Below are 22,099 nucleotides of genomic sequence, written 5' to 3'. Positions count from 1 at the left end.
TTAAACATGGGACAAAAGAAAAACCCATCATAAATAACAGATTAATTGGAAAAATAATCAACACCCATGCATTAATCACCAACTAATAAATCATGGCCCTAAGAGACAAGTGTAACACCCTAAAAATGGGTCCCGAGACGTCACACGATGCTCAAGACTACGAGTAGTCTCAAGCTAACCCTTTAAGCCTTCTACTAAAGTTGTAACTCATAATATAGGAATCTAAGGATGCAAAACAATATTGAACTGATGAATACTGTCTGAAATAAACTAGAATTAACTAACCAAAATGTCTAAAAGTGTTTAACTAGGAAATATGAATAACCAACATTGTAAGTCTGAAATGTATCTAATAGTCGGGCAATACTCAAACACTACTAACTAGAGAGTAGCTAGAACAGACCACCAGTTGACTCAAACTGACTGAAAATAACTAAATAAACTACTCTGAAAAGCTGGAACTTTGATTAACTGGGTCCCCGAACTATGAGGACTCACCAACTATCCAGATGTAGATAGAAATGCTCTCGGTCAATCACGTTGCTGAAATTGAGCACCTGAACCTACACTATTAAATAATGTAGCACATAGACGTATATGTGGATCAGTACTTTTGGAATGTACTGAGCATATAGGGGTAAATACATAAGTAAAACAGTGACAAAATGTATATATTTCTCATAAGCAATTCATGCAAAGTAAATAGCCCACATTGGCTTGAGTAACTGAAAGCTGATATCATAAACCATAAAAGGTAAAACATATTATATATGAATACTGTGAGCTACCACACTTAGGTCTAAATCTGTACTTGAAATCTATTTTCAAATCATGCATACTAAGTGAAAGAAGGACTCACTTTTATCATATGAAAACTAAAAGCTAAAATTCTGTAAGTAAGGTCTTAATTAGGACCATATCTGAGTAAATTTGCAATCCTTTACACTTGGATTCTAAAAGTTATTCTGTTATTTTATTTTAGGAATTGGGTTTTAGGGAGGTTCTTTTAACCGACATACACTATGTGAGTTATCATAGTGTCCAACGTCTAGTTCCCTTAAGGGAAAACCTCCATTGGGGAGAGGTGTCAGACTCTTGCCAAGGAGTATAACCTAAGCTAAGTGATCACAATTTGTATCTATCATCCATATAAATGGGAAAAATTTGAATTTGTACCTATGTTAGCTTGTAGTTCTGGGGCATGTGAACATGACTAACTCGGTGCTAAATACTACTCCCTTTAATCTTTATGCTCCTTCTGTAGGATATCCACTTTAAAATTTGCATAAGGGTTTATAATGAAAACCAGTTGTGTATCTACTTACTTTAAACTGTACTCAAAACTGTGAAGTGGATTCCATATCTTAACTGGGATTAAAAAATCAAATCCTTTCTCAAAATTTGAATATGAATGAATCATAGGTGCTTAAAAGCCTTATTTTCTTGAAATGTCAATACTCAAACTAGGGCTTAATAACCCATGCTTTAAACTCATGTGGAATTTAACACCAAATCATGCTCAGTAATCAGAATCTTGAAATTCTGTAATAATTCTAGTCAAAATAGTGAAATTCAATTCTCAATGTATATATAATCACATCACATGCATAAACATACAAAATAGAGATGCAATTCAACATTTAAATCACTTATAACATCATAATCTTTAAATAATGATAATTGGGTATGAACCCTAAATTGCAAATCATATAAATTCATATAAATTCAACTTTAAAGACTAGTTTTAGGCATAATAATGAAAGGAGTATCCTTGTTCATAACCCCACATACCTTATTTGATTGTTTAAATGCAAAAGTTTTAACTTTGAATTCTTGACGATGTTCTTGAAGTTCTTGAACCTGAAAACTTGAATTCTTGATTATCTTGAAAAAGAAATGCTGAAACATTGGATTTCTTCGATTTAAAGTTGAAGTTCTAGGGTTTTCTTGGAGAGGAAATTGGTGAATAAGGAGCGTAATATGATTAGAATAGGGTTAAATCCTCAATCTTCACGAATTAGGGCAAGATTAATTAACTTAAATGCCTTTTCAAAACTTAAACTCGCAATTGAAATCCTGATTTTACACGTTAGCTCGAAGTGGTGCTATCATGTTGCATTACTGGAAAATGGACAAGAGAGAATTTGTACTCCACCGCAACACGTTACATTGCATCACTGGAAATATACGAGTGCGAATTTTCACTCCAATGAGACGCGGTACCTATTCCACCATGATTTCTAGCACAACACTGGTAAATCGCGGTGAGCTACTGGAAAGGGATGAGTGTGATTTTGGGGATCACCGCGACGCGGCATAATCATGGTGAGCTACTGGCTCTGACAAAAAGTGCCATAACTTCTCACCCAGGTATCGGATATAGGCAAAATTGGTATCGTTGGAAAGCTGACTTGATTATCTATAATTTGGTGGGTCTTAAGCTGGAAAATTCTACATACATCAATAGTTATACCATCTCAAAGTTGACCCTTGTACAATCAACACTAACCTTTGGATGAATCTATGGTTCTTGGTTCAACTTGGCTCTAGGTAATTTCTATGAACATTTTTCACCTACTAAAAAATTCACACACTAGGAGCTAAATTGAATTAAGAAAAGTACGGGGTATTACAACAAGTTTACCTACTCATGGAAAAAAAGAGAAGATTTATACCCAAATGAATATAAACTCCTATATTCAAATTCAAATAAATAGATAAAATTTTTCTTTAAGAACACACCCACAAATTATATTCCACCCAATAATACTGTATTTTTCTCTCAAAACTGAAGAAGTGGATGGTTGAAACATGAAGGGTTTAGCCTTTTATATCTTGGGATGGAGCCTTGAGAAATTCCTTTGCTGCCTTTGGAAATTTTCCAGATACCAGTGATCACATCCTCTGGTCGCGATCACGAAGCATCGGCTCACGATTGCGGTACTTCTATCGGCTCCACTCAATTATGATGACGACCCTCAGAGTCCGATAGCAATATTGAGGGTCGCATCTTAGGGCCTATCCTCAGCTTTTCTTCTTTTTCTCACTTTCCTTCTTTTTCCAGCTTTGTCTCAACTTTTTTTCATCAGATTTCCCTGTAAGATCACAAACAATGGACATTAGTGCATTTCATTGAAGAATTCGTCTAATATGTTCAATTAACTCACCATAATGTGCAGGAAATAAGATGTAAATGAGTGGTAAATTTGCCACTCATCACCTGGTAAGTGCATCAAAAACAACATTAGCTTTACTTAGGTGATAGTGCAAACTCATGTCGTAATCTATCAGTAATTTGAGCCACCACCTTTACTTGAGGTTCAACTACTTCTGGGTTAAAACATATTGCAGAAACTTGTGGCAGTAAAAATATCCACATAAACCCCATATAAATAGTGATTCCAAATCTTAAGTGCAAAGACTTCAAGTGTCAATTCCAGATCATAGATGGGATAGTTCTTCTTCTCATGAACCTTAAGTTGTTGGGATGTGCGTTGCACTTATAAAAGTAAATGCAGGTGTAGTATCAGCAAACAAGAACAGCTGTGTACTATTAGGGTCAATTGGCCATCAATATGAGAATATGAACATATAATTAAGTTATAATACAACAAGTTAATCCATGCATAACAAACATAGTCTTAGCATAATAAGAAATAATGAACAATTAGGAATCAAACCAGAAAGTCAACATATTATCACCAAGTTAAGTTTAGTCAAGCCATGCCAAAAAAATAAGTGAGGACAGTTTATTAAGTATAAAAATATATTTCCCCAGTTCACTCAATCGTCAAACTCAACTAACCATCATTCATGCACGCTAAGTGATATATAACCACCCTCTAACCATGACCTGTAGAGGATAATTGTCTTCCATGTACTAAAAACCCAGACACAAGTGTCTGCAAACCTTGGTCCACTAAATGCATGAGAGAACATTCAAAGTTCCAAACATTCCACATTTAGCAAGTAAGGTAGGTCAAAAACATAAAACAACTCTAAATCATTTGCAAACAGCACACCAAACAATATGCACTAACAAGACATACTACAAAGTAGTTAATATGAAAATCTAGCACAAATCAAATTAAACTACCATACCATCACCTACCTTGAACCTAGTTTGCACAACTCTTCTATGCCAAAGCTTTGCCCTTCTGTGTAATTTTTTCTTCCTCGTGGTATAGAACATGCATATAAATACATAATTAAGGAAATAACCTAAAATGTTGAGATTTATAACTCACACCCAACTCCTAAGGTCAAATTCATGATCATTCACTTTCCGTTCTTGGGCTTTTCCATCATAATTCGCCTAAAATTACCAATTTCATGGATAAACTAGTGAATTAATGAAATGCAAGGGTAAATTTAATGTTAATATTCAAAACCATTAATTTATTCCTTAGTCATTCTGCTTGCACAAACAATTAACCAAAATTTTCCCAAAAAACCTCCCTGAACTCCATGAATTAATAATTATAAGACTTACTAATTAAATACGAGTTAACAGGGATGAATTTCTTACCTTAAAATGTTAAACAAAGAAATTCCAGTATGTTTCGCCCTAAATCGCCCTTTCTTTGTGCTATAACAAACTTTATAAAAATAAGTTGTTTTGAGGAAATAGTATTATAAATATTTTGTTTTCACCTCTATAGTTGTACCGACTGCTATAGCAATACTGACCATTGTAACAGTTATTGACCATTTTTTACCACAACTATAGTGGAAATTCCTCTGCTAAGGCGTTTACTGCTATAGTGGTGTGCCGACCGCTATTACAGCATTGATGGGACAAAATGTCCATCTTCACCCAAAAATCTAACTTTTTGCAACAGACCTTAAACCTAAGACATTTTGAATAATACCCTTTACGCTAAGACCAATATTGGAAGTTTTACATACCTAGATTCAATTCTGTGAATTTATACGAGTTTCTTATCATCTTAACTAACTGAAAATCAAGAAAAATACTACTACCCGAGTTCAAAGTATTCAAATATTTCCCTAAGTCATACCTCGCTCTAAAATCAATCAAAACTAGCCTAGCCTGAAATTCATAACTTCTTAACTAGAAAGAATTTGGGGATGAGATTTTAAATATATGACTCATACATAATAATAGAGAGTTTTATTACAACATATACCAATTTGCCCATTGTTCATCCCCAAATGATCAAACGATTATCATAGGCTAAATAAGGAAAAAGAAGAGTACTCGTATACTCAAACAATTGAGGATACATATCCCACATTTTTTTCTTGGTCTCCCAAGTGGCTTCCTCAATTAGATGTACCTTTATCAAATGAACTTTCTTCATCCTTAGTTTTTGAATATCTTAATTTAAAATCACTATTGGTTCATCCTCAAGCCAAATCCTTATCTAGAAGCATTGAATCCCATTTATTGATGTAGTCTCCATCACCATGGTACCTTTTCAACATTAAAACATAAAATATCAAATGCAATCCTAAAAATTGAAACTGTATAGCTAATTGATTTGCAGCTAGACCTACTTTCTTAAGAACCTCAAAGGGACATATACACCGAGGTGTAAGCTTTCCCCTCTTACAAAACTTTATGACTACCCTTATAGGAGACACCTTGAGAAAAACTTTCTCACAAACTTAAAGTTCATATCCCTAACCTTACAATATGCATACTCTTTTTGCCAAGTTTGAGCAGTGAACAACTTAGTTTTTATGAATCTTACCTTCTTCTAAGCCTCCTTTACTAAATCTGTTCCCAAAGTCTTAACATCTCCCGACTTAAACCGCCCAATAGATGACCTATACTTCCTTCCATAAAGTGCCTTGAATGGTGCCATATCAATATTAAAGTGATAACTTTTATTGTATGAGAACTCACACAATGGATGAAACTGGTCCCAATAACCACCAAAATCAATCACATAGGCGCTCAACATGTCCTCCAGCACCTGAATCATCCTCTTCAACTACCCATCATATTCAGGTGAAAAGTTATGCTAAACATGATCTTGGTTTCCAACTCCTCATGCAACCTGTCCTAAAACTTGGAAGTGTACTTTGCATATCTATTTGAAATGATAATAAGTGAAACCCCATAAAGTCTCACAATCTCTTTAACGTAAGTTTTAGCTAATTGCTAAGAGTTGAAGTCTACCCGAACTGATAAAAAGTGAGCTGACTTAGTCAGTCGATCTACTATCACCTAAATGGATTCATACCTCCCTAAAGTCTTAGGGAGGCCCACCATAAAGTCCATAGTAATATTCTCCTACTTCCACATGGGTAAAGACATTCTCTGAAGCAACCCATAGGCCTTTGGTGCTCATACTTTACTTGCTGATAATTTCATCGCCTGGACACATAATACACTGTGTCACTCTTTATCTCTAGCCACTAATAAAGCTACCTTAAGTCACGGTACATCTTGGTAATACCCTAATGAATAGAATAATGCAATCCATAGGCCTCAAAAAGTACACCATGAATAAAATCACCAACCTATGGAACACATAATCTTCCCTTAAACCTCAACAAACTTCCCATATCAAGAACATCATCCGCTACCTATCTGCAAACAACTTTATTTTTGAGTGCATTCAACTTCTTATCCTTGAATTATTTTATCTTAATATACTCCATGAATGTTGACTTTACCTTTACACTATCCTACATACCACCCCTATCTGAGACCTTAAATTGCATGCTCAGAGATGCTAGAGTTTGAAACTCTATAGCTAATGGTTGCCTGGATACCCTCAAAAATAATAAACTACCCATACTTACAGGTTTTCAACTTAATGTGTCTGCCATCATATTGACCTTACCCGAATGATACTGAATACTCATGTCATAAACCCTTAAAAAATATATTCATTCAGTTGCCTTAGGTTCAAATCACTTTGAGTAAACATATGCTACAAGCTATGATGATCTGTGGAACTTCACACTTGACACCATAAAGATAATGTCTCCAAGTCTTTAATGCAAACACCACTATTGTCAACTCTAAGTCATGGATTGGGCAGTTCCTTTCATTAGGCTTCAACTACCTCAAAGCATAAGCAATGATATTCCTATCCTACATCAACACAATACCCACTCCTAAAAGTAAGGCATCACAAAACACTATAAATTTCTTAACTTTAGCCGAAAATGAAAGAATAGATTTTGTAGTCAATAATGTCTGATCTTTTGGGTTTTCTTCACATTAGTTATACAAATGACACTTTCTTTTAAGTCAACCATGTCAAGTGAATTGAAATGGATGCAAAATTCTTAACAAATCCATGGTAATATCAAGCAAGACACAAAGAACTTCTTACCTCGATCATAAGACTAGGCCGATTCCAATTCTTTACTATCTCGATACATTTAGGGATACACCATCCCTCCTTTTTATAGAAACTGCATGCCCCAAGAAGGAAACTGAAGACTACCAAAATTCACACTTCAAAAACTTAACAAATAACCACTTCTCCTAAGAATCTTCAAAACAATGTGAAGATGGCATGCATGCTCTTTTTTACTTTTAGAGTACACAAGAAGATCATCAATAAACACAATAAAAAATAAAACAAGAACGACGTAAATATCCTGTTCATTAAACTCATAAAGGTTGCAGGTGCATTAGTCAACCTGAAAGACGTCGCCAAAACCTAATAATGGTCATACCAAGTTTTAAAAGTTGTCTTTGGTATGTCCATTGTTCTAATTTTCAACTAATGATAACCCGACCTCAAATTAATTTTTGAAAACACTGACGCACCTTATAATAGATCAAACAAGTCATTAACGTAATGCAAGGGATATTTGTTCCTGATAGTAACCTTATTTATATGCCTGTAATCAATATATATCCTCAACCTACCATCCTTCCTCTAGACAAATAAGACCAGATCACCTCAAGGTGAAGCACTTGGACGAATACAGAATTTGTCAAGTAGATCATGCAGTTGAGTTTTGAGCACCCTCAACTCTGTTGGAGCATTCGATAAGGTAGAATATAAATAGGGAGAATGCCTAACTCTTAAGTAAATTCAAAAATCGATATCCTTATTCGGAGGCATACTCGATAGGTCTAAAAGAAACTCATCCTTAAATTTAGAGACTATCAAAGCTAACTCTATAGAAGAGGACCTCACATCTACATCCCAAAGATGAGCTAAAAATGTTGAACACCTCTTCCCACTAACCTCCTAGCTCAGGCATACGATATAATCTTACTTGTTTGGAATATTCACTCTCTTCCACTCTAGTATCTTCATCCTAAGTATAGCAAGAGTCACTATTTTAGCATTACAGTTTAAAACTACATGATATGGAGATAACTAGGTCATACCCAAAATTACAACAAAGTCCAATATATCCAAAATAACTAAGTCTATCCAAGTTTGAAAAACCATAAATAATGTAGGACAAGAATGATAAACATGGATTACTATCATAGACTCACCAACCAGAGTAGACACATAATAGGATAATTAAGTACATCACAAACAAGATTCAAATCCATCGCAACTAGACAGATAAGTAGGAATAAGTAGACCTCAAATAAAATTTTTAAAAAAAGCCATTCGTTCATAGGTAAGAATAGTTTCTTTGATCACCATGTTAGAAGCCTCGACATTAGTCTTTCCAAGAAATAAAAAACAAAAAACCCGGTTATCAATCTGAGCTAATTCTTTTCCCAACTGTGATACTCCCCCAATTCCATCATTTTCTCAACCACCCGAACCACTTGTCTGATTTCCCTATCCTTTCAATAGATAACACTTACCACCGCCTCTCTTTCTCTTCTACCCATTAAGAATATAGCTCAAGTCATTATTGCATTTAGGCATTCACCTACCTCATAGGACACTCCCTATTAAAGTTACCATCTATACCATAATAGTAATATCCCTGCCAAAGAAAGGCCTACTATTAGAAGAGTAAGAAGCCTCTTGGAGCCTAATAACTTATACCTGAGAAGAATCCTTAGTTGGAACCACAATAGAAGTTGACAAGGCTAACTGAATAGGAAAGGTTGAATAGGCTTGTTGACCATGGGTTTTAGACTAAGAACCATTGAAATTCCCAACATTTTGAGAATTCTCCGCTAATATCTTAGCCTAACCTGCTTGGGTACCCTCCTATAACTTCTTCACATAGTCAAAAACTTTATTGAACTCTTTTTGGCCAAAGCATGCACAAACAATACCTGAAGGTTATAATTCCAACCTTTAACATAAAGTTGAATCCTCTCTCCTTTAGAATTCAACAGATATATAGCATAGTAAGACACGATATGAAACTTGTCCTCATAGGCTGCAATCGACATGTCATCCTGCTCCAATACCAAAAACTCATTTTTCTTATGGTCATCGAGTGTTCGTGTCACCTATTTCTTAAAGAAGAAAGCTTGGATCTTCTCCTAAATTAATGGAGGAAAAATTAATGATCGACATTCTACATATGCATTCTACCATAGCATCCTTCTCCAGTAAAAAAGTGACAAACTTAACTCCATATTGCTTTGCAATCCCTACTTTATGTAATCTCCCATAGAAATTAGTAGTAAACTTAAATGCATCCTCAAACTCAATACCCTAGAATGTTGGAGGTTTCATCTTTAAAAATTTTGTCAGCAGTTCATGTTCAGTACTATTCATTACCAAACCAAATTCAGATAAGAAAAGCATTAGTTCATGAAGCTTTATCCATCATAGGATCCATGATAATAGGATAGACTACTAGAGAATAATAAGTCGGTACGTGGTTGTGACTCCAGTCCCAACCAATCCACTCAAAAAATCTAGCACCTGTTGAATAACCTTAGAAAACATAGGGGATAGTTCTGCAACCCTAGCTTGAGCCAGTACTATAGGCTGTACACCTAGTTTCTTTATTGTTTCTATCTCCTTTAAATAATTGTTAAGTAGGGTGTGATGTTGAATTCTCAAGATTCTAACCAGCCACCGCTTGATCTCTACCCTTGGAGGGTGTGGCTTATACTTTACTGCCCTACCTCTTTCTCTCACTTATCTATTCCCCTCCCAGTAGGACTCATAGCTGGAGCGACTGGTATGGGAGCTTTTAGTTGGGTTTTATGGGATTACTTGTTCACCATCTATGAAAAAGAATGAAGAAGATTAGACACCAATTTGGATCACTATATACCAATTGGAATCAATTTATAGCACAAAAGAAACAAGAATGACAGATTTTCTAAAGTCCTATAGCCTTCTAAAGAAAAGAACAAATATCTTTGTATTGTTTAACAAGACTCTACTGGATTAATTTTGGTATGAAAATATCGATGAACCTAAGTTCACTGACACCAATTTTGTCGTGATCCAAAATAATTGTGAATGGCACCCACACTACTCATCCAGTGGGAGAATCAACTCTCCAGAATGATAATTCCATAATCCATACTCAGAAGAAATAAGCAAAACTAATCCATTAATAAATTATCCAATCTAAAACCAAATCATAAGTACAATTAAAGGTGGAAAAGTACTTACGCAAAAACCATCCCTACTATATGAAAGTCATCTGTACCAAAATATCAAAGAATGTCAAAAAGGGGATGCACCCCAAAACTAAAATAAAACATAAGTTCAGAACTAGAGAACTATGACAATAAAAAAGATCTCATGCTAGCCTATATATGATTCTCGCCCTAAAATCTGGAGTCAACCATCTAGTTATAAGTGAGGTCTGGTAGAAATCGCTTGAATATGGGTTGCATTCACAAAAGTAAATGTAGGTGTAGTATCAGCACACAAGAACAACAGTGTACTAGTAGGGTCATTTGGCCAATCCAAGATAAGAATATGAACATATAACTAAGTTATAGTACAAGAAGTTAATTTATGCTTAACAAACATACACTTAGCATAACAAGCAACTATGAACAATTAGCAGTCAAACCAGCAAGTCAACATATTATCACCAAGTCAAGTTTAGTCAAACCAAGGCAAAAACAAGTTAGTAAAATTTATTATGTATAAAATATATTTCGCGAGTTCACTCATGGAATCATCAAACTCATTTGACCCTCATACATACACGCTAAAGGATATACAACCATCCTCTAGTCATGATCTTCAGTGGATAATTATTGTCCATGTATCAAAATACTAGACATAAGTGTCTACCAACCTTGTTCCACCAAAAGTATATGAGAACGTTCTAAATATCAAACATTCCACATTTAGTAAGTAAAATAGGTCAAAATCATATAACAATCAACAAATTATTTGCAAAGACCACACCAAACAACATGCACTGATAAGACATACTACAAAGTAGTTGACATGCACATATAACATAAACTGAATTAAAGTACAATACCATCACATACCTTGAACTAAGCTTTCACAACTTCTCTATGCTGGAGCTTTGTCTTTTCATGCAATTTCCATTTGCTCATGGTCTAGAACATGCATATAAATATATAATTAAAGAAATTAGCTTATCATGTCAGGATTTATTACTCACATCCAACTTCTAACGTTAAATTCATGATCATTCCCTTCCTATTTTAGGGATTTTCCACAATAGTTTGTCGAAAACTACCAATATGATAGATAAATTAGTGAATTAATAGAATGTAAGAGAAAATTAAATGATAATAATCAAAACTCATTAAAAATTCCTTAATATTCCCCCTTGCATCAAAAATTAACCGCAATCCTCCCTAAAACCCTCCCCAAACTCCATGAATTAATAGTTTTAAGACTTAATAGTTAAATATGACTTAACGAGGATGAATTCCTTATCTTACAAAAACAAACAAAGAAATTAAGGCATGTTTCATGCTACATGTCATTTCTTTGACCCAAAATGAATTTTTAAAAAATAAACTATTTTTGAAAATATTTTAACAAATATATGATTTTCACCGCTATGGCGATACCTGACTACTATAGTGGCAGTGACTATTGTAGTAGTCGTTGATCGCCTTTGACCGCCACTACAACGGAAATTCCTCTGCTATGGCACTTGACTCTATAATGGTATGGCTATCTCTGTAGCAAATTTTAAGGGAAGAAATGTATGCCTTTTTTGAAAATCCCACTTTTTGCAACATGCCTTAAACCTGGGATATTTCAAACAATGCCCTTCACGCTAAAACCAATTTTGGGAGTTCTACTTATTCAAATTCAATTCTGCAAATTTCTACAAGTTTCTTATAACTGTAACCACTAAAAATCATGAAAAATCCTATTAACCTAGTGCAAGTTATTCCTAAATTTTTCTTAGACACACCTTGCTCCAAACTTGATTGGAATTAGCCTATCCTAAAATTTATGACTTCTGAAATAGGAAGAATTTGGATATGATATTTTAAACCTAAGACTTATATGTAACAATAGAGACAGTTGTTACGCTTATTATAGCCATTATGAGTTCCTGGTGATGTCTTTTGAGTTGACTACTGCCCCAACAATGTTCATGGGCTTGATGAATCAAATTTTCAGGCCTTATTTAGACTCCTTCATGATTTTTTGATAAATGATATCCTTTTTATTTTTAGGAGTAAGGAGGAAAAGGAACAACATTTGAGGATTATTCTCTAGACTTTGAGAAATATTGGCTTTTTTCAAAATTCTTAAAGTATGAATTCTGGCTAGTGTTAGTGACATTCTTAGGATATGTAGTGTCTAAATATGGGATTATGGTAGATCCAGTGAAGATTGAGGCTATTCAAAATTAGTCCAAACCTATATGTCTGATCAAGGTTCACAATTTTATTGATTTGTCATGTAAATATTGATTGTTTAGTGAGGGATTCACTAATATTGCAGTTCCTGTGACTAGATTAACTAAGAAAGAGGATCTTTTTAATAGTCTAGGAAGTGTGAGGTGAACTTTCTAAAGCTCAAGGGCTTGCTTACTTTATCTTTTTTTTATTATTCAAGTTGACAGCGAGGGGTTTACCATTTATTGTAATGCTCCTGGTGTTAGTTTAGGGCGTTTGATGCAGTGAGGCCAAGTCATTGCATATGCATCAAGGTAGTTAAAGGTACCTAAGAGAAACTATGCCACTTATAATTCAAAGTTAGTGATGGTAGTTTTCGCGATTAAGAGTTGGAGGCATTACTTTTATGATATTACTATGAGATGTTCATTGATCATCGTAGTATTCAATATATCATAAATCAAAGAGATCTTAATTCTAGACTACACAGGTGGATTGAGTTGCTGAAGAATTATGAATCCCTATTATTTACCATCTAGGCAAAGAGAATGTGGTAGTAGATACCTTGAGCAAGAAGGCAAAGAGTATAGGTATCTTGGCCTTTGTTTAAGTGAGGCCCTTGGGTTTAGACATTTATTCCTTACCCAACATGTTAGTTAGATTTGATATGTCTTACCTTAGAAGGATCTTTGCCAGTATTAAGTCTAGGTATACCTTGTTTGAGCAGATTTAGAGTCATTAATTTAAGGATAATAGACTTTATTGGATTTGTGATCAGATCCTAATAGGTGAGTCCAGTAGAGATACCTAGATTGTAAGGTATTTTTTGATTTAATAGTCGTGTTTATATTTCAAGGGCTAGAGACTTAATTTGGTTGATTTTTCAAAGGGATCATAGACCCAGATATTTTATTCACCCTAGGACAACTAAGATCTATAAAGATTTGAGGCAGTGTTACTAGTGGAGTGGATGAAGAAGGTTGTAGCAAACTTTGTGGCTTATTTTTTGTGTTGTCAGCACGTAAAGGCCAAGCATTAGAGATCGGGTGGCTTGATTTTAAGACTACCTATTCCTGAGTAAAAGTAGGAGTAGATTATGATGGATTTCATGAGTTAGTTGCCTCACAATTCTCATGATTATGACAGTATTTAGATCATCATGTATGAATTGACTGAATCGGCTCATTTTATTTATATTTAGATTTCCTTCAGTGTTGAAAGGTTAGCCTGTATTTATGTCTGAGATATAGTTCACCTTCATGGAGTATAGAGGATCAATATTCATTTTTAGCTTCTAAAGGACATTTTAGGAGGAGTTAGGCACCTAAGTTTATCTTAGCACCGTATTCCAACCTTAGATCGACCGTCAGTCGAAGCAGACTATTCAAGATTTGAAGGATATATTCTGTGTGAGTGTCATAGATTTTGGAAGTTAGTAGGGGCAATATTTATCCTTAGATAAGTTTGCATATAGTAATAGCTATCATTCAAGTATTGAGATGACACCATTTAAGGCATCGTATTATAGGCATTATAAATATTTGATTGGTTGGTTTGAGACTTCTAATATTAGCTTCGTGGTGCCGACTTTTTTTGTGATTCTTCAAATAGGGTTTGGGTTAGTTAAGATAGGCTATGGGCAGCTCAGAGAAGACAGAAGTATTATACTGACCATAGGCTTCACGCTTAGAAGTTTGGAGTTGGTGATTGAGTTTCTCTTTGAATATCATCCATGAAAGACGTAATTAGGTTCTTAAAGATGGGAAAGCTCAGCCTTAGGTATATTGGTCCATTTGAGATACTTCAGATTATTAGAGTGGTAGCTTGTGAGTTAGCCTTTCCCCCAAACTCTTTAGTCATCCATCCAGTTTTTTATGTGTCTATGTCGTGGCACTACATTTTGGTTGAGTCTTATGTGCTTCATTGGGATTCAATTTAGTTGGATAAGAGGTTTACCTTTATGGAGGAAATAGTCTCTATATTAGCCATAGATGTCAGACGGTTGTACTATAGAGAGATTCCTGTGATTAAGGATCAGTGGAGACACCATCCAATTGAGGAGGCTACCTGGGAGATCAAGACTAAGATGCATATCAAGTATTCCTACTTGTTCGATCCTTCAGGTACATCTTGATCCTTTACTTTTGCAGATAAAATCCTTTTAGTGGAATTTTAATGTCCTTTTAGTGGATATTATAATGACCTTCTAGGTCATACCAGCGCTTGTGTGCTTTTTAATAATTAGAGATTTTTCATAGCTAACCCAAGTTACCTATGACTTATTGGTACTAACAGTTTCGTCACTGAGCAAATTCTTTGGCTTATAGAGCCAATTTTATATTTTTGAACTATCATACTTAAGAAATAGGTATTGGGCCTAAGCTTCAGTAAAAGGTAACAGATGCCAATTTTGATACTTTTATTAACTCCAAAAATGCCAATTTCTGGCTAAGTGAACCCTTTGTTTGGGTCCCAAGGCTCTTAGACTCATTTTGGGCTCTTGGGGAAATTTGGTTAAAATGACCCTTTGAGTGTGGGATCCACTTTTGATCAAAACAGCCTTGGATAGAGATTTTGATGATGTCATTGAGGCTAAAATATTGAATTTTTAGGGTATCAAATTTGTTTGCATTCATGGGATTCTAAATGAATTTTAAGGGTTCAATTGCAAACTTAGCACTCAACTAAATTTATTGATGCAACAAATTCTGGTGCAGGTTAAAAAAAACCTTTGCATTCAAGGATTTAGCCACATTTGCAAAGGATAAAGTCATTAGTCATTGTGTTCGCGAGCACTTAGGCCACTTTCATAGAGAAAAAAATTATTAGTCATCGCATTTGTATATGACCTTCTATTCACAATGAGTTAGTCAGGTTGATGGTCGTGTTCATGATGAGGTCCCCGCAATCCCACTGAAGGGACCCCTGGCAGCATTTAATGTTGTCGAACCCGATTCCTTTTGAGTTTTCTTAAGTCCCAACTTTATTAAACCCTAGAACTTAGAAAAAATTTAAATATCGATCTTTAGGTGTCAGGGTGAGTTGGAGAGGTCATTCTGGTCATTTTCTTACCTTTATTTCTATAAGTTTCTATTTAGTTTCTAGGTTAAATCACCGATTTAACTTACCTAGTTACGTTAGGGAATTTTATCTATTTTTGGGGATAAATGATCCTTGACCTTAGAGGGACGTGTTGAATATTTTAAATGTGTGATTCTGCAAGGGGCCTAGTTGAGAATTTTATCTTGAATTTTAACTTGGATCATTTTTATGAAATATAGATATCACTATTCTCATCTTAATGTGTATATTATTATTTTGAAAGCATGGAAACATTCGGAGGCTTCTTGGAAAGGAAAGGCCCTGATGTAGTGGACTTTCTTGAGCTTTCGGTGATATTCAGGTAGGGTAGGCTTAATTTCCTCTTATGTTGAACTTAATTATGATATTATTGTATTAGTTATGCTATATTTGGGTGGGCTACAACTTGGTTGATAATTTAGCAACTATTAGATTAATTAGCCGGCTACAGAGCCTTTTAGGTAGAATTCGACCTATCCTTTCCCATATTGAATTAGATTGATACATTATGGATAGGCTAGGCTTACTTAGTACCTTAGGAGGAAATTATAAAGACTTAGTATATCTTGGGTAGGTGCTTTACTTAGCATGGATTTTAAGGACTAGTAGCGAGCCCCACCAGCCTCTCTTTAGGTAGTATTCAAAGCTTAACTTGTTATAGGCTTAAGAAACTTCTAAGTTGTCAATAGAGGTTTAATATTGAACCTTGGTAGAACTTAGGAAATCTAATGGACTTCGATTGGCCTTACTACTTCAGATAAACCAACCTTTCAACCTTTTGGACTGTATATCTAGACTTAGTTGTTAATATCACCTCTCTTATTAAATTGACTGTATTAATCAAGAGTTCACACTATATGATCTTTTAGCATTATTATACTTGACTTATTTATCTAGTTTTGATGCAATTCCAATAATTGGTAGATCCCTTGTTACTTATTGTACTGGGTTCATTCATGATAGATTTACTGCATGGCACTTAATTACTAGTTTTGATTTGAGTTCAGCATTCATGATCCGTATGTGGCACTTTATTATGTTGATTCTATTCTCAATTCTAGTTTAAGTTTGACATTTATGGTTCAAAGAGAGTTCCAGGTATATTATCACATTTGGGTGAACTTAAAGGTTTCTATTGTCGATATTTTTCTCCTTATTTGTATCCGCTGTGCTTATGGAAACTTAGTCAGATTATTTCTCTCTTGCTTGTGCCTCCTACGTTATGGGAGCCCAGTTAGGTGGTAGTTAAATTTTATTTACTTTAAGTTACTTATTCTATCTATTTACTGCTTTATCCGGACCTAGAGTATTATTTTAGATTTAGCATTATCCTTGACTTCAGTTTATATTCTTGCATTTTAATTATATTTGTATTGTAAGTCAGCTCAGTCGATTGATAATGTCTACTGAATAACTATTGTTTTTGGTACTCATGCTACACATCTACATTTTTTTATGATGTAGACCCAAGTATGAGCTACTATTGCGGACACTCCATTCAAGCTTGTTTTTAGGTATTCGGAGATAGGATGATCTTTCAGACTTGGAACTGATCTTTTCTCCTTTTGCTATTTCTGGACACTCTTTATGTTTCCAAGATTACTTGTATATTTGATACTATTTAGTACTCTATTCTTTTTGAATTTAGTGAGTCTTGTACCGACCTTATTTGGCCTTGGAATACTTCTTTTGCATATTTCCTCCTTTTCCCCTTTCATCTAGTACTATCGTATTTATATATTGCTATTTAGTTTCCTATTTGCATGTCTAAATTATATATCCTCTTTTTCGTCTTTAGTTTATCCCTTTACTTATCATTTCAGGCTATGATTTAGTTTACCTACTGGTGGATTAAAGTAGGTTCTATAATAACTTGAGAAATCTGATCGAGACAAATAGATTTTCATTTTCAATAAACCAAGAAAAGATTCAAAATCCTAATATTCCCTCCGTTTTATTTTAGTTGACTTCTTTTTAAATATACTTGTTTCAAATTATTCATCCGTCTTATGAAATCGAAAATATTTAAGATAATTTTTTCCATCCTTAGTGTTAGTATTAAGTATTCACACTGTCCAAAATTATTGAAAGTGGAATTTTAAATTTTTGAACCTTCTTTTCTTACTCATTTCTCTATTTACTCAACATAGTTTTCGCTTCATGAGACTACTCATAGCGGTAGGAGTACGATTTTAAAAATAGTACACAAATAGAAAATATTTTAGTTCTTAAATTTGGGCTCCAAATATTTCATTTCTTAAATTTTTAACTAGTTGAAACAATAGTAAAAGTTTTAGCTTGATAAAAGATTTACAAAAGTGTTTAGATAAAAGGACAATAATACACCAATTTAAGTGAAAATGAAAAGTCACAAAGGGTGTATTCTGTACGGAGGAAAATATTTTCATCCTGGAAAGTGTTTTCTTGAAAAACAAGCGCACTTCCTACCTTTTTTTCTTATGTTCTCTTGGTGAGCAGAATTTTTTTTCAAAAATAATTTTTTACTGTTCAGTTAGTGAGTGAAAAACATTTATTTCTAGTGTCTAGCAACATTTTTCAGAAAACATTACATATATAAGATGATGTTACTCAATACAAGAAGGAAGGTTAATATCAGTTTTTCAGTTCAGGGAGCGACTAACAAAATCTAATTTATTTGGAGTATATCCGAAATATTCAACTCAAAATCACATGAAGAGCAAGAAAAGTACTAGGAAGTGAACCATGAAAAATTAAAGAAACTGATGGCAAAAAAAAATAGAACTATGATTATTGAAGCAACAAAAAGATTATTCCCAAATTAAAAGTCCAAATAAATTAATGATAATGTGAAGAGAAAGTATATTGCCAAAAATCCAAAGAAGATGAAATACTTGAGGCAATTAGCAAGTGTAAGAAAGTGATTGTGAACCATACCTTTGAATCCTTGAAGCGGAGAGAGTAGCAATTAAAGCCCTTGAACTCCAAGGTGAATAGCTATGGAAAGAGTAGCTTAAAACCCTAGAGCTCCAAGAACAACAAAAAGTAGTAGTAGTAGTAGTAGCGCAAAGTTTAGTTGAGAACACTTCGATAAATCAAGTTTTATTATGAGGTTTTAGTAGGATCAACTTCAAATAAGCATAACTCCTAGAATACAAAGACTTTTGTGCCACAAAATACATCAAATGAAAGGACTTTGAATCTTCTTTCCAACACCACTGACCGCTCAATAATCCAATACTAGAGTATTATGTCCATTTTACCAAAAGTTAGCAAGTTGATCATCACACTGGAAAGTCTTGCAGCTCCAAACCCATTTATTCATCCATCACACAGACTCAAAAAATGTAGGTTTAGGATTTTTTTGGTCCTTCCCTTAATCTAAACCGCCCCCACCAATCGAAAACATCTTCCATTTTTATATTCACCCTAGTATCAATTAAAAGCATCCTCTCATATTCTCTCAAGGTCTCAAAACATTCAAGCTTCAAGAAATATCAAGTTAGGGCTCCAAATCCAAAAGGTTCTTCTCCATAGTTGATCTCCGAGGTACGTAAGAGAAACATCTTTCATGAGGACCTCTGTTCTTCCCCACAATTGAATCATAGTTTCATATTAAGTTCATGCTTTAAATTTAGGGTTCCAAGATTTAATATCCCTAAGCATTGTTCTTGGTTTTGATACAAATTCTCGAATATTTCTTGAGAATATATATCCATTTCTTGAGTTAGAGTCCTCCATTCTTTGAATCTTTATGGCTTGACTTTCAAATTCATTCATATAAATCTTGTGAGTCATATTAATTGTAATTGAAAGATAATTTTATGTTTTTCAAGGGATTGAATCATAGTTACTTAAGTATATGTCACAAATCAGCAGGTTCAAGAAAATATTATGAAAACCCTTATGTATATTAGTATGTTTTGAAAAGAAAAAGAATATATTATCTAAAGTTGAAGTTAAGAAAAGATCTAAATATTTGGAGCCAATGCTCGTAGAGATAAATATGTTCATGGTACGATATTTTGAGTCAAGCATGATTTTACGAAATTGTTTAAGAACTTATAATATGAGAAAATAGTATAAATTTTGGGAGGATTATTTTTGTAACGCCTCGAATCTGACACCTAAAATGCTACACAGTACTCATGACCCCGAAGGACCACAAGCTAACTCATGGCTGATATCTACACCTAAACAATGCATAATATACTGTATAAATGCAGAATTAAAATTTGTAAAACTATAAGGTTCAAAACTGTAACATAACTGATAAAACATAACATCTAGAGGGGGATATGAAATACCCAAGACAACTGAAATAATTGTCTGAACATGCTAGTCTGAAAAGCCTTTAACTGGCCGAGCTATCTGAATAAGGAGTTGATAGGACATGTCCTCAACTAACTCCAACTACTGAAATAAATTAATTAATGAGATAATAAGGTAATGGTCATGTCCTTGAAAGATGAGGACTCACTGCTAAGTCTGAAATATTGAGACTGGAATACTATTGATACTCTGGTGCTCTTACTTCTGAACCTATGGTATAAAACACCATAGCACAAATGCATTAGTACTTTAAATGTACTGGTATGCATGGGAGGTAGGCTGAATGCAAAGGGTTCATATGCATGAACTATACTAACTGACAGGATAACATGAATGTGAGAATGCATGCATGAATACATAATAATGGTAACTGAGTTCCTGATAACATGATTACTGAGCCTGAGTATTGATAACATGAGATACTGATAACTGTATAATTGAAATAACTGATATTGAGTGACTGTATCTGACAGTCTAGATTCTGATGGAACTAGCTGTTCCGTACTATACTGAGTTGACTATATCTGACAGTCCTGAGTCCTGTAGAACTATCTAAGTTCTACTACTCAGACTAAATGACTGTATCTGACAGTCCTGATCTGTAACTGAAATTGTGGGAAGTAGTTATCTAACTGACATGCCCCTAATATGTAATTATGGTTGAGTTAGGGTCCAATCTGTAACCCCCAATTGGAAGGGAGTCAATTCCGCGCCACTAATAAGGACAAGATGTGGGTAACCCTTATCTAACATTGTCCCTAAAAGAGAACGGTCGGACCCTCATCTGACAGTGTTTATCCACCTCATTAACCCTTATCTGACAGTGTTGATGTCTCAACCTATGCAGGCTACATAGTTCTTGAATGCAAGGATTACTTCTAAGAATCACACCCTCATCTGACAGTGTGTGTTCACATCCTTGGGTTCACTCGGTGCTAATTTCTACTCCCATCTAAATAGACACTGAACATGGATTACTGAACTAAACTAGACTGAATTAATTGAGTTTCATTGACTGACAGAATACTACTGAGATTACTAAATTTCTGAGATCTCGGAGATTACTAAGTTTAGTGAGTTTTCCTGAGTCACATGGCTGACTAGATTTCTATGAACATAGCTCGACTGAGAGTATCTTGAAAACATGACACTGGCTCTAGGCACACAGCTAATTGTCGGGTACAAGTACCCCCAGAACTCGATAGCATAAAATTGAGAGAGCATGACTTTCTTGAATTCCTGACCAATATCACAATCCATAATACAATAAGTTGGAGATTTCATGAAGTAGAATTTCTAAAGCACCACAAGCGTTACACATATATCCATAATTCACTAACTGAGACATTTCATCAAATATTTAACATGCATAAACATGTACATGATTGAGGATTTCATATTATTATACTAGTATGGCACTTTTCCTTCACATAGGCATGTAATCAAAAACAAGGGGAGCATGCCTTGGTTATACAATCATCAACACATCTAATAATCATGGATACATCAATCAATGTGTAAATTTAAGGATTTATCATGATTATTATACAATACATCACATCCTAGGGTCAATCATCGGAATATACAATTTCAAACATGAATCAAAACCCCACAACATCATGAACATGAATTTCAATTCAATTTAAATCATGAACATTCATAAATACACAAATCTTGAATTTTGAAAAGAGATTCTTGAGCTTCATGGGTGAAAGGGACCCAAGAATCAACACATGACATACCTTGATTGTGAGTTTCTTGAAGTTCTTGGACTTGAAGAACTTAAATTTCTTGGTTTCTTGAAGAAGGGTTTGGATCTTATTCTTGGAGATTATCTTTGAGAAAAAATCCTAATTTGATGTTAGAATAAATAATGAACTTATAAGCCTTGGTATGATATAATTAGGGGTTAAAATGGGTGAAAAAGACCTAAATACCCTTTAAAAATGACTTAAAATTTGTTGAATAGGACTTGTGATGGCTCGTGCGATAGTCCATCGCTGGCTCGATGGTCCTTCATTTTGA

The 22,099-nt window shown here is 34.3% G+C and overlaps 1 long non-coding RNA gene across 1 annotated transcript; it reads right to left on the bottom strand.

Annotated features, from left to right (window-relative positions):
* Nucleotides 1-2,605: 2,605 nt before the first annotated feature.
* On the bottom strand, nucleotides 2,606-20,049 carry LOC107853003. Its single transcript, XR_001669631.2, has 3 exons — nucleotides 18,680-20,049; nucleotides 11,342-11,413; nucleotides 2,606-3,095 (listed from the first exon to the last, which is right to left on the bottom strand). It is a non-coding gene; the product is annotated as an uncharacterized LOC107853003 (long non-coding RNA).
* Nucleotides 20,050-22,099: the final 2,050 nt, after the last annotated feature.

Source organism: Capsicum annuum, chromosome 8 (assembly GCF_002878395.1).
Source record: "Capsicum annuum cultivar UCD-10X-F1 chromosome 8, UCD10Xv1.1, whole genome shotgun sequence".
NCBI lineage: Eukaryota > Viridiplantae > Streptophyta > Magnoliopsida > Solanales > Solanaceae > Capsicum > Capsicum annuum.
This window is presented reverse-complemented; position numbering and strand designations above follow the sequence as displayed.